General features: G+C 41.2%; 1 protein-coding gene across 12 annotated transcripts in view; it reads right to left on the bottom strand.

The window, feature by feature from the left end:
- TENM2 (teneurin transmembrane protein 2) overlaps positions 1 to 12,803 on the bottom strand; it is a 1,234,499-nt gene that overhangs the window by 347,975 nt on the left and 873,721 nt on the right. The window contains exon 1 of one of the 12 annotated variants that reach the window (XM_053567530.1): positions 3,174 to 3,230. The exons of the other annotated variants lie outside the window; for them this stretch is intronic. The gene's annotated coding sequence lies outside the window, so the exon portion shown is untranslated. Of the gene's footprint in view, positions 1 to 3,173; positions 3,231 to 12,803 lie in introns of those variants that run through there. 12 annotated transcript variants of the gene reach the window in all.

Here is a 12,803-nt window from a genome sequence, read left to right as displayed (position 1 = left end):
TTTTTGGAATGTTGCTGAGAGTGTAACACACACTTCAGCAGGAAATTGGCTCTGGAAACAGCTCTGTAGCTGCTCCCCAGGACTGATGATTTCCCTGACCTGGTGGCAAAGGTGCGGCGCCGAACAGTGGGGGAGAGGAAGATTGCTGACTCTCGCTGATCTGATTTAAATTTTTCACCAGGTCTTTTGGCTCTGCCTCGCCGAACAAAAATGTAGTGAAATGATTTCTGAAGCTAACCCCCAGAGAAACTGGAGGGCTTTCAACAGACCCTGAGCTGGTTCCAAGGCTGAACGCAAAGGGCAGTAAGAATCCGTGTCTTCCTGTGGCAGATTGGAGAAAGCCAGCCATGTAGTCACAAAAACGTGACTGTTCACTGTCAACGATGTGTCCAAACCCTGGGCTGAGGAACATTATACAATATTCTGTGATCATCCATGAGAATGTTCAGCACAGCGCCTGGCACTCAGCAGGTGCTCAATGTCTGTTATTAGCTTCTTGAATCCTCATCCTGAACCTACCAACTTGATACTTAAAAAAATCCTCATTTTACAGATAAGGGAACTGAAGCCACCAAAGACTGAGTAACTTCCCTTGGCTCAGCAGCACAGATGACCAAACGCACATACACAGCATCTGAGCCCATATCTCTCAATATATACCATGTCACCTGCGTGGGCAAGATTAGTTAAGGGCAAAGTTCATTCTGGATCGGCTAATCTCCCTCAAATCCAGGAAATGCAGTCTTTTCATGAAATAAAATCCTGAGTATTTCTATGGAAAAAGAAATAGAGAACAGATAGTGTTTCTTGTTTGTACCTAAGTTTTCCCTCTCAGGGATGCTATGAAGGCTGAAATTGTTCGGTTCTTCGGTTTATGCCTTTAATTTCTGTTGTTTTTAGCATAAGGGGAGGGATTAGGGAGTGGGAAGTAGGTGGATAATTGGTGAATTGATAAGGGGACACAAAAGATTTTTCTGGGAAAGTAAGATCCATCCACACGCTTCAAATACCAGCAGAGGAATGGAGGCCAGCACCAGCAGAAGGGAGTTGGGAGTTGGTGGGGGTGTAGGGAGGAAAGCAATTCAGTATGGAGCGAACTTCACCGAACAGGAGGGGAAAGACACTTCCAAGAACGGATTCAGACACCTTACATGAAGCTCAGTTGGGATGAGATCTGACCATATGTTGTCAGGGATTTAATTTCTTCCTTTTTCTCTTATTTCTCCATCTCCCATCCCCATTGCTAGGGACTAAAATCCCTTTCACAACACTATGTCTAGCTGCGCTCCATGTACCACTGGATCTTACTTCTTTTTGTAGTAATGGACCTTGAGAAGTCACCTTCTGAGACTGGGGATGAACAACATCTTCCCTACCTCCGTCACATTAGCTGACATCTTCTCATCCCTATCAGGAATGAGGGGAACTTCAAGGGAGGATGATGACCCCATAAACAGGTCCACATTCTCATCATTGGAACCTGTGAATATGTTGGGTTACAAGATGTTCTGGAATTAAATTAGGTTCATCCCCCCACCCCCCACCAAAGATATGCCCTAGTCCTCAGGACCTGAGAATGTGACCTTATTTGGAAACAGATTCATTGCCGATACAAGTTAGGATAAGGCCATACAAAAGCAAGCTCCTAGTCCAAAATGACGGAGATCCTTATAAGAAGACGGCCCTGTGGAGATGGAGACACAGGGAGAATGCCTGTGACCATGGGGTCAGAGATTGGAGCGCTGCAGCCCAACGACAAGGAACTCCCGACATTGCTGGCCAGCTACAAGAAGGGAGGAAGAGGCACGGGAAGATGCCCCTCCAGGTTTCAGAGAAAGCATGGCCTGGCTAACACCTCAATTTTGGGTTTCTCAACTCTACAACTGTGAGACAAGGATTTCTGTTGTTTTAACCCACTCACTTTCTTCTACTTTGCTGTTACAGACCTAGGAAACAACGAAGATGGTAAGAGGAATGCAAGTTACAAATGGAATTAACAAGGCTTAGAGATGGGAAGATCATCTTGGATTGTCTGGGTGGGCCCCGTGTAATCTAAAGGATCCTTATGACGAAACGAGGGAGGCCGAAGAGAACCAGAGAGATGGTGGCACAAGAATGCCTCAGCCTGATGGTGTTGGCTTTGAACAGAAAGGAGGGGCTGTGAACCAAGGAACGCAGGCGGCCTCCAAAACCTGGAAAAGGCAAGGAGAGCTACTCTCCCGCAGAGCCTCTAGGAAGAGAGCAGCCCTACTGACATCTCGATTTCAACCTAACTTAAGCCATTTTGCATTTCTGACTTCCAGAACTCTACGACAATAAATATGAGCTGTTTTAAGCCACGAAATTGGGATAATTTTCTACAGGAGCCACAAACTATTACAGGGAGGTAAAGCCAAAACTGTACAAGTACAGCTCCGAGAGGCAGGGGTGCTGCAGGCCCAGTACAATAGAGGACGCATCAGGGGGGCTCCAGTCTCCTCTCCCCACTGCCTTTCTGGCCCTTCAATTAAAGGCACACAAATGACTGTTTTTTCTACACATATGTAATGAGAGTAGTAATAATAACACTAGCTGCTGAGACTTATTGATTGCTCACCAGATAACAAGCACGCTTCTTAGCAGCACTTAACATACATGAGCTCTTTTAATCCTTACAACAATCTTAGGTATTAGGCTCTGCTCTTATCTCCATTTTACTGATAAGAAGACAGAGGCAATAGAGATTACATAGCTGGACCTAAATTACAGAGCCATTTGATGGTGCAGCCTTGTTGGATAGGAATGACAGCTGGGTGGGTGTCACAGACGTTCCTGGAGTCACGGGCCTCCTGGGGATGGGAGGTCCCCACCCAGCTGGAGAACACGGTGCAATCCTATTCTCCCTTCTGCTTCTAAACACACCAGGAGAGGAAAAGCACACTGCAAGTTACTGTCTATCTCAGTTTAAGATTTCCATTGTTTGAATTCCCCCCCCCATAAACTAGCGGTAGATCAACACCGAAGATATTCAAAATCTTGAAGATAGTCTCGATTCAAAGTTGGCAGGAAAGCGATTGAGAAACGGGAACGTGTTGCTTTTTTTCTCTCTATTTCAAATGTGGTGCCAATATCCTGTCGAGAAAAGGATAAAAAGAGCGTCTGCATAAATAAATATGCTTTGTAACACCACTTACACTTATTCTCCTTGCCCAATATGAAAATATGATCAGTGACAGTATGTGAAACTTGCTTCTTCTACCGCTTTATCAAAGTTTATAAAACCCGCTGATCTTTGGCACGAAGTCAACACACTGAGCTCCCATGTGAAGAAGATGAAGTCGGCCCTTCAGAGCACAGCCGATGATTCCAGGTCTAGGAAGAGAGGCAGGAGGATGCAGATTTGAAGCAGTCCACCCGCCAGTGGCTGGGGAGCTCTGGTGAGGGGCCCCACGGTTCTCAAGATCATGGTGGTACAACTCTATTTTGCTGAGGTTGCTGCATGCTTTTTCTGGAATGCAAGGATGCTAAGGAATAAACGCCTGCAGGCCTTCGAGGAGATAGTCCCTCATTTATCACTTCACGCATGCCTGAACCTTTCTTGCTGCTTGGCTGGCTCTGTTCCACCTGGGAATGCCTTCTCCTTTCCCTGCCTTCACCCAAGGTGTACCAGCGGCTGCCAGAAGAAATAATGATGAACAGAATGTGTACATCAAGTAAATTACCCCCACTCTCTACTTGCGCTTTAGAGAAGGGAAGGTTCTATGAATTCCTATATTCAGAATCATAGTGTTCTGAAATTAGAAGGGTTTAGCTCTTCCCTTTGCTTCGCACCCTGACATCTACTTTACCTCTAATTCGTTCCTTTGTTACCTCTGAAATCATTCCACAAACATGTTTTTTTAATGCCTGCAAGATGCCAGGATCTTAGAACACAAAGCTAGCAGATTTGTGCCATGTCCTTTGGGACTTTATTGTCTGCAAAAGGAATGTGCAGAGTCACCTCTTAGTCATCGGCTGCCTCAGCCCATCCCCTCCGTATAACTCCCTCAGTCCGGTGTGTTTAGTGAGTGTCTACTGTGTTCTAGTTGCTGGGGAATCAACGAGGAACTAGAGAAGCATGGGTGTTGCTCCCAAAGAATTTCAGTCAGGAGAAAGCTAAGCGTCCATCAATGGATGAAGGGATGAAGAAGTGGGTATACGAGTAGACGACAATAGAATACTGTTTAGCCTTTAAAAAGAAGGCAATCTTGATATTTGAGACATGAATAAACCCAGAGGAAGTTATGTTAAGTGAAAAAGGTAGGCACAGAAAGACAGATTCTATACATTCCACTTTTACATGCACTCTATAATAAAAAAGTTCAACTCACAGAAGCAGGGGGTAGAATGTTGGTTACCAGGCCCTGAGCAGGATGCAGGGAGGTAGACGGGGGAATGTGTTGATCAAAGGATACAAAATTTCAGTTAGAAGGAGGAATAAGTTCCCAATATCTATTGTGCAGAATGATTACTATAGTTACTAACAATGTATTATACACTTGAAAATTACTAAGTAGATTGGTAAGTGTTCTTACTATTAAAAATGATATGTGTAGTTTTTATTTCTTTGTGTGTGTGTGTGTGGGTGGCGCCTGTGGCTCAGTGAGTAGGGTGTTGGCCCCATATACCGAGGGTGGTGGGTTCAAACCCAGCCCCGGCTGAACTGCAACCAAAAAACAGCTGGGCGTTGTGGCGGGCGCCTATAGTCCCAGATGCTTGGGAGGCTGAGGCAGGAGAATTGCGGAAGCCCAAGAGCCAGAGGTTGCTGTGAGTCCTGTGACATCATGGCACTCTACTGAGGGCGGTAAGGTGAGACTCTGTCTCTACCAAAAAAAAAAAAAACAAAAAAAAAAACACCTGGCCTTAGTGTGTGTCACACTTTATGGGGGCAAGACATGATTGCAAGAGGGACTTTACCTAACAATTGCAATCAGTGTAACTGGCTTATTGTACCCTCAATGAATCCCCAACAATAAAAAAAAAAAAAAAAAGAAAACCTGAAAAGAAGAAAAAGAAGAAGAAAAGAGAAAAAAAAAAAAAAAAAAAACACCTGGCTTATTGTACCCTCAATGAATCTCCAACAATAAAAAAAAAAAAAAAGAGAGAGAAAAAGAAAAAAAAAAGATATGTGTGTAGGGTGGCGCCTATGGCTCAAAGGAGTAGGGTGCCAGCCCCTTATGCCAGAGGTGGTGGGTTCAAACCCAGCCCCGACCAAAAACTGCAAAAAAAAAGAAATAAAGAAGATACGTGTGTAAAGTAATGGTATGTTAATTAGCTTTATTTAGCCATTCCACAATGCATATATATCAAAATATCATGTTGTACACCATAATTACATATAATTTTTATTTGTTAATTTAAAAAGTAAATAAAATAAAAGCCCGTTGAAAAGGAAAGAGAAACTTAAAATGAATCATTCAAAGGTTGTAAGCCACAATCCCTGGTTGTACATATTTCTGTAGTCTGATTGTGCCCCTGGAGGACAGGGACACTGCCTAGCACTCAGCAAACATCCATAAATATTCACTGCATGAAGAACTTGGAACTGACTTCCTGCACCCCCTCCTGGGCATTCCTGCCCCTGTGTTCCCGGGACTAAGCAAGACCCCTGTAGGTGCATTTCCAATGCCTAACCTACAGTAGGCGCCCAATATATTTGCAGATTTTAGTTGCGTTTCTCACCTCACTACACACTCTACAGCATTGTCATTTCTGCGAAACAACTCTATGCTACAGTCACAATTAAAGCCATCGGCAGTTATATTCATCTGATATGATTGTACCTTACCACAAAAGAAAACATAAAATCACTCTTAATTCTAGAGATTGTTGCAGTTGGAAAAAAAATTCAAATCTTCTAATAAGAAGTTTACATTTTGAGCTCTTAATAACAGGTTACGGATGCATAAATACACTTTTTCCTAGGGTTTGTTTAACCAAAAAATATATATATTCATAAATTGCATAGTCCTCAATTTAACAGAGATCCAAGAGAATCTGAGAGTAATGATAGGTTCTTGCTCCTATGAATTTAACTGGGCTGCCATGGGTTTACTTATTTTAATGTAACTTAGGAAAAATTATTCCTCTATAAGCACAACTCCTTCAAGATTAAGAATATTTCATTCTGTGGAAAGACACTATGTAGTATCAGTATTCAAGACAAAAATAGTTCAGAACTATCTGCCCCATGGAAGAGTGATTTAGTAATAGTAAAATTGTACTATGAAGGTTGCATTTTCCTTTTTTGGAGTTATCGAAATAAATATAAGCTGAGCTCTAAGTTAGGGAATTTCAGTGATGGCTCTTTTTGTGCAAGAACAGTTTGGATCCTGGAGCCACAAAGAAATGCAAAGATGTTCGAAGTTTCTTCTCAAACAGAACCTACTTTGCATGACTTTATTCCTTTTTTTTTTTTTTTTGTAATGGAGCGAAAAAGAATATTAAATATCTCTTTTGAAGAGGTAATTATAATACGTTTTGGCATTCTGGCTGCCCCTGGGACTCACATCTGTGAGACTGCCATTTTATGTGATCATTGCTTGGAGTGGCAAAGGCATTTCAAATCTTGTGTGCCAATTCTGATTGATTAGTAGTGGCTACCTGGAGAACTCTTGAGAAGTATTGGCAGGCTACAGCTGCTCCCCGCAGGAAAGAGGGCTGTGATCGATTAGTGATGTCTGCCCCGGGTGCAAGAATGAGAAGTGGTAGCACATGTGCTCAGTATATGCCAAAATGGAGATAATTCCAAAACTAAGAGAGAAAATTTTCATTGTGTTGGCATTGCAGATAGAAAAATTACACACCCAAATGGGCCAGATTTTTATAGAAGTCACAATCTAGGGGGCCCAGAAGATAAAGTCACAGATCAGTAGTTATATAATAATAAGCAATTTGCCTTTCAAAATAAAACAAAACTGACACAAAGGTTTACATTTTGCACACATGTATTTAAGCTAAAAAAAAAAAAAGCCTTACTCACAATTTCAAAGCCAGGTGTTAAATTCAGAAGGCTTCATATTTCCATAGCCACATGACTTCAATAGTCTACCCTTTGTTCTATAAGCACTATCCTGAACTTATTTTTTTCTCTTTCAAGTAAAACTCCTTGCTCAAAATTCTATTTCTGTTTTGCATGGTAAAATCTAGAATTTAGGTGATAACAACCCTCTAATATTTGGGTTCAGATCCCAAATATTTGGTATTTTTACTTAAAATTAGATTTCTAATATTTGCAAATGCAGATTTGATGACTATTGGTAAACAAAGGTTAGCCTTTAAGGTTCTGAGAGAAGTTTTAACCTCAAGTATACTGACAAATAAGAATTAATGACAACACAATTATAGATGAAGGCCATATCTGAGTACCGACAACATAGATGTCTTTAAAAATAATTTTATAGGGACATTGCAACAATACTTTTGATAAACCTTTATCCCCTTAAGAAGGAAGATGAAACACAGGCGATTATATTATGCAGTAGGACAAAGGTGATGTGGTTAATACTTGGAAAGGGAGGGAATGACCACACATTCAGCATACTTCTCTATCAAAAGTTCACGTATCAGGGTGGCGCCCGTGTCTCAGTGGGTAGAGCACCAGGGCTGGAGGGTTTGAGCCCTGCCTGGGTCAGCTAAACAACAATGACAACGGCAACAACAACAAAAGTAGCTGGGCGTTGCTGTAGTCCCAGCTACTAGGGAGGTTAAAACAGGAGAATCACTTGAACCCAGGAGTTTGAGGTTGCTGTGAGCTGTGATGCCACAGCACACTACTGAGGGCGACATAGTGAGACTCCTTCTCAAAAAAAAAAAAAAGAAAAAGTTCACCTATCTCAGCTCTGACACAGGATAAAGTAAAAAACAAAAACAAAAACCATAAAACTTCTGTGTCATTCAAGACTGAAAAATTACACTGTGAGTTTCCAGTTTTAGGAAAGGGAACTGTCTCCCTTGGAAAAGAATAAAACTTTTTCAATTTTCATTTTAAAAAAAGAGAAAAGAAAATGAAAATATAAAACTCAGCAGAAATGCCACACCGAGGAATCATAATAAGCATTAAATGTTACTTAAGCCACACATAACCACTAAAATACATGAACCCTTTCCATAAATTGAAAGACACTGAATTCAGCAGATTCTGGGCTTCACGTGCTGAACTAAGGGAAGTTCCTACGATGCCAATGGTGTGCAGACCTGAAGAGTAACTCTGATCTCGGGGTAGCTTCCCGTCCAAATAAGTAACAGCCCCTGCCCTCAGAACTGCAAGGTCGGTTGGTGTTTCTTTTCTCTTTCCTCAGGGCATATATCTTGAGACTGTGTTGGGGAGAATAAGGGAGTGAGAAATTGAAAGAGAGAGGAGAGGAGAAAGGAGAGAAAGACAGAAAGGGAGGAAGAAAAAGAGAAGAGAAGAGAATCCTTTCTCCTCCAAGCAGGTACAGCCTGCTGAAGTCCCAGCAATAGTCTACAGACAACCATTTCCAGCTCATCTGTTGCTAACAAGAGAAAGCCTAGAACACAGTGATGCTAAAAACCAGGAATTGGCCAGAAACATTATACCTATAAGCAGAGGAAATGCTCCAGTCAAACAATAGCTTTAATTTGCATTTATCAGATTGAATGCCCCATTTTGCAAATGAGAAAACGGAGTCAGAAGAATAAGTGACTTGCTCTCTTACTGTTTGTTGTCTTTCTATAAGACATACAGTATCTTTATGAACCAGAGAACTTCATCTCTTCCTAATGCCATCGAATGCCTAAGCTTCAACGCCATCGATTCTCAGATTTAATTAAGTTAGGGCAGCTTCATTTAAAAAAATCAGTTGTATGGCTATTAATGCAAAGTTGGTGATACTTTTATCTTTGTGGTGGGGCTGCAGGAGAGAAGATGGAATAACATCTCTTCCTAAATTCTTGGTTCTATACATATATGTATACTCTAAGAATTTGCAAAAGTATATATTTTCATTTTTAGGATAATCTAAACCAAATTACCAAAGGCTACAGGATCATTTTTACCAAAAAGTGTTTTGTCTTTGCCTACTATTATTGACACCTCTTTTTATTGAGTTAGCATCATAAGTGACAACATTTATAGTTATAAGCCACACCTTTCCCTGCATTATAGTGCAAATTAAGGCCTGTGAGTTTATAAAATTGACATACGAAAATACAGAGTATTGTATTTCGGATTGCTGCTTTTTGAAGTTGATATGCTTCCTTTATTTTTAGATTTCATCTGCTTCATCATCTATGATAAAGGATACTTTTTAATTGGGTTCAAAGTCAGGTCTCAAAAGTATCTGCTTCCCCTCTCCCTCTCTCCTTTTTCTAACTTTCCCTTCTCTCTTATTTTAATCAAAGGAATGTAATGTAGCCAATCAGCAGAGAGCCTAAAAAGAGAAATAAGGAGCAACAGGGGGCACCATTCACATTGTACACCCCTAATGCACAACTTTCCATAAAAAACAATCTGAATGGAGCTCCCTGGAGTTGTGTGCCCACTGCGTTGAGTACACTCCTCGCCCGCATCCGATGGCCCATGTGGAGTCAAGATCCTGACTCTTAAGCTTCATTACAGACAGGCCAAGGCCAGAGTGGGTAGGAGGTGCTGATGATTGCTTCGAAATGCTGACCTTGAGTAGTCTTGTCAAAGAAGAAATTGAGGGGTTTGATCGTGGCCACTGAGTTCAGGGTCGGTGGGTAGTGGTGCCTTTCTTGGAAAATCAGGGGCTGCACTTGGGCAAACAGGTGCACAGGCTAATTGTAAGCTCCCCGGTGGGGCTTGCTAGTCGCTGGAGAGCAGGCTCGCACCTCAGGAGCTCTTTGAAATGTTCACTGATTTGATTGTTTAGCACCACCCACAAGAGGTTCTTAATTGCATTCCTAGAGCATTGGCTTTCTATGGAAATTACTTAAAACACAGCTTAAGTGTTAAATCTGAACTGTGTAAGGTGCAATTGAGGGTTTTTATTTTATTTTATATTTTTTTAAATAACCTCACTCCTGGCTGCCTCCTTGTAGGAAGCTCTGACAGGTTCAGTGGGAAATCTTGGGGCTGGCGCACATTATAAGTTATCTCCTGCAGGGTTGGCAGGTGTGAGCTATGTCAAATAAATTTATTACAGTCTGTGCTAATAATGAAAATTATAGAAAAGCTGGATGAAAGTGCTCTACAGCCAGCTAATTTGAAGCTACCTTACTAGACAATAACAAGCTCCTAACAGTTTTTCCTTTTTTTAAAAAACACTAATTATGCTTAATGTTCCCTGTCGCATTAGCTTTCATGGTAATTATATTTCAAAACTTTTGCAATTAGGGTGCAGTTAATATTGTGGAATATTGCAATTATTTTTCATTGTGACACCTCTATTGAAAGCTGGTGGCATAATGATCACATTGTTCAACTAAATCAGAACTGTAGAAATATGGCAAATGAACCAATTACACATTATTATTTCTAATTACAGATAATGTCATTTTCTCCACTTTTGTCCAAAAGAATTTCTCAAACACAGATATCCCGAATTCTCCTATTTGTAAAGACTCCCTCGTTTTCTCATCCACACATTGGTATGTTCTTATATTAGTGCCTTGAGTGCTAAATTTACAACGGTCTCCCAGGGATTTCTTGACATTTCTTCTCCCACCTCCAGCCACCTCCTGTGGAGATTTTAAGGCAGATGTTCTCATCAGAAACTCTCAGCCTTGGCCCAGCTACTGACAGCACAGAACCATTACGAGCTGGTATGAACTTAGCTTCTCATAGTCATCTTTTATGATGGCTCATTTTTATTCATTCAACAGGTCTAACCTCTCAACCCAATGAAGATTCATTAGCAGTAACTGGATGTACCTCAAATGCCTTCTAAATAACACCTCTTCCCCTTTTCCGTTGCAAAATGATGAGGTTGAAAGTTGAATTTTTAGACTATCTGTGTATTTCCAACTGTCTAGGAATGAAATACATACTGACAGAATGTTTCTAGGAAATGGTTATGTTTGATTTGGGAATTTCCTCTCACCCTTTTACCTCCAGTTTCCCCATCTGTGACCACCCTGATATTATGGTGACCCTGAGATCATTTATGGGACTCAACATTCCTGATTATAAGTGGTATGAAATGCTGTTCAATTTCACCCTACAACCACGTATTGAAATATGCATGTCAGGTGTTACTGTCTATTATATTTTTATGAATAAAGAACCCGAAGCTTAAAGAGTTGACCAAGATTTTACATTTAGCCTGTGGCTACTGAACTGGGAGAAGGAAGCTCCTTTGCTCTTAACCACAAACCCTACGGTCCAAGTGACTGACTGTGCCTTTAGTCTGGGACTGAAGGGTTTTCAGGATAAGGCATTTTCAGTGACAGTCCCTGGCAAACTGGGACCATTGGTCATTCTACCTGCAGTGTCCGTTAACTCGTCGGCAAACTGGGAAACACAAAAGATGTTTTCAACAGTAGGATCCCTTTAAATTCTGAGTTTTCTGAATATAAGACAGACACACCATGGGAAATGGAGAAAAATAAGTAAAAATGGCCCCAAAGGTGGACTTAATCACTTTCTGATGCTGTTTTCCAATCAGCCAATAATCTCGGTGTGGGGCAGGGCTGGACACTGCTCCTCACACGAGTGCCAGCATGTCACTCAGTATCCAGGCCATGGTAGGTCCTCTCTATATGTTCATAAAATAATATTACTCATATTAAGACCTGGCATTTATAGAGCCCGTATAAAAATTACCTGGCTAATGCTTAAGCACACTTTCTCATTTAACACACATGTCCATATACTAAAGACAAAAGCATCATACTACTTTTATCCGTTCTGTGCCAATAAGGAAACTCAGACAGAGTCTAGGTGACTTGTTCCCCATTGTCCAGGCATGATGTGGGGGACACAGGTCTGAGCATCCTATAATCCATGCTCTTAGCCACCTGGTGGCTCCTTGGTGGTTTGAGTCTCAGAGTTTTAAGATAAAGCACCTAATTTAGAGGAGACAATTTCCTATTCTCCTACCTAGGGGACATAAATAGGCATATACATATATATTTCTTTTTTTCCTGCTTGCCCCATACTCATGGGAGAGCAGACAAGCTTCCCAAGTAGCTTGTGTGAAATTTGTCTGTAATCTAGTCTAGATTAAAGTCATTTCTCATATGAACTACTACAACAGTCTCCTAAGTAGTTCCCCTGTTTCAATTCTTGCCGCCCTCCAACCCTGTTTAGCCACCCTATAAATACGTAAGTTTGTGCATGCCCCACCCCATTTAAAAATCTATCAGTAACTTCTCATTGCAGTTAAAACAAAACCTAAATCTCTTGCCATTGCTTGTTCAGCACCTATCAAACATTAATGTGCATTTCCATAAACTGCTTGAGAATTCAGGTCTGAATCCAGAAGGTCTGGCTTCTGTATTTCTAAGAATCTCCCAGCTGCCGTGGTCCCCCTGACCTCCCCTACTTTTCTGTTTCATCTCAGGCTTCTGTTTCCTGGATGGTTATATCCTGGTTACATTTCTTCTCGTTTCTCAATATAACCAAGAACTCTCCCATCTTAGAATCTTTTCCTTACTGTGTCCTTTGCCTGATAAAAGCCCTCTCCCCCATTCCCCACACCAGCAACCTCAACTTTGTCACATGGTCACTGAAATTTTACTTTTCAAGTTTCAGTTAAAAAGTCACCTCAAAAGCCTTTCTCTTCTCTGTTCTATTTAAGTAGGTGACTTTGTGTGAATTTCTGTCTTAGCACCTATGTGTCTGGCATCATAGCCACCTTGAT

This window comes from Nycticebus coucang, chromosome 17 (genome assembly GCF_027406575.1).
Source record: "Nycticebus coucang isolate mNycCou1 chromosome 17, mNycCou1.pri, whole genome shotgun sequence".
Lineage (NCBI taxonomy): Eukaryota > Metazoa > Chordata > Mammalia > Primates > Lorisidae > Nycticebus > Nycticebus coucang.
The sequence above is the reverse complement of the archived record's forward strand: the minus strand, read 5'-3'. Positions and strand labels throughout refer to the sequence as shown.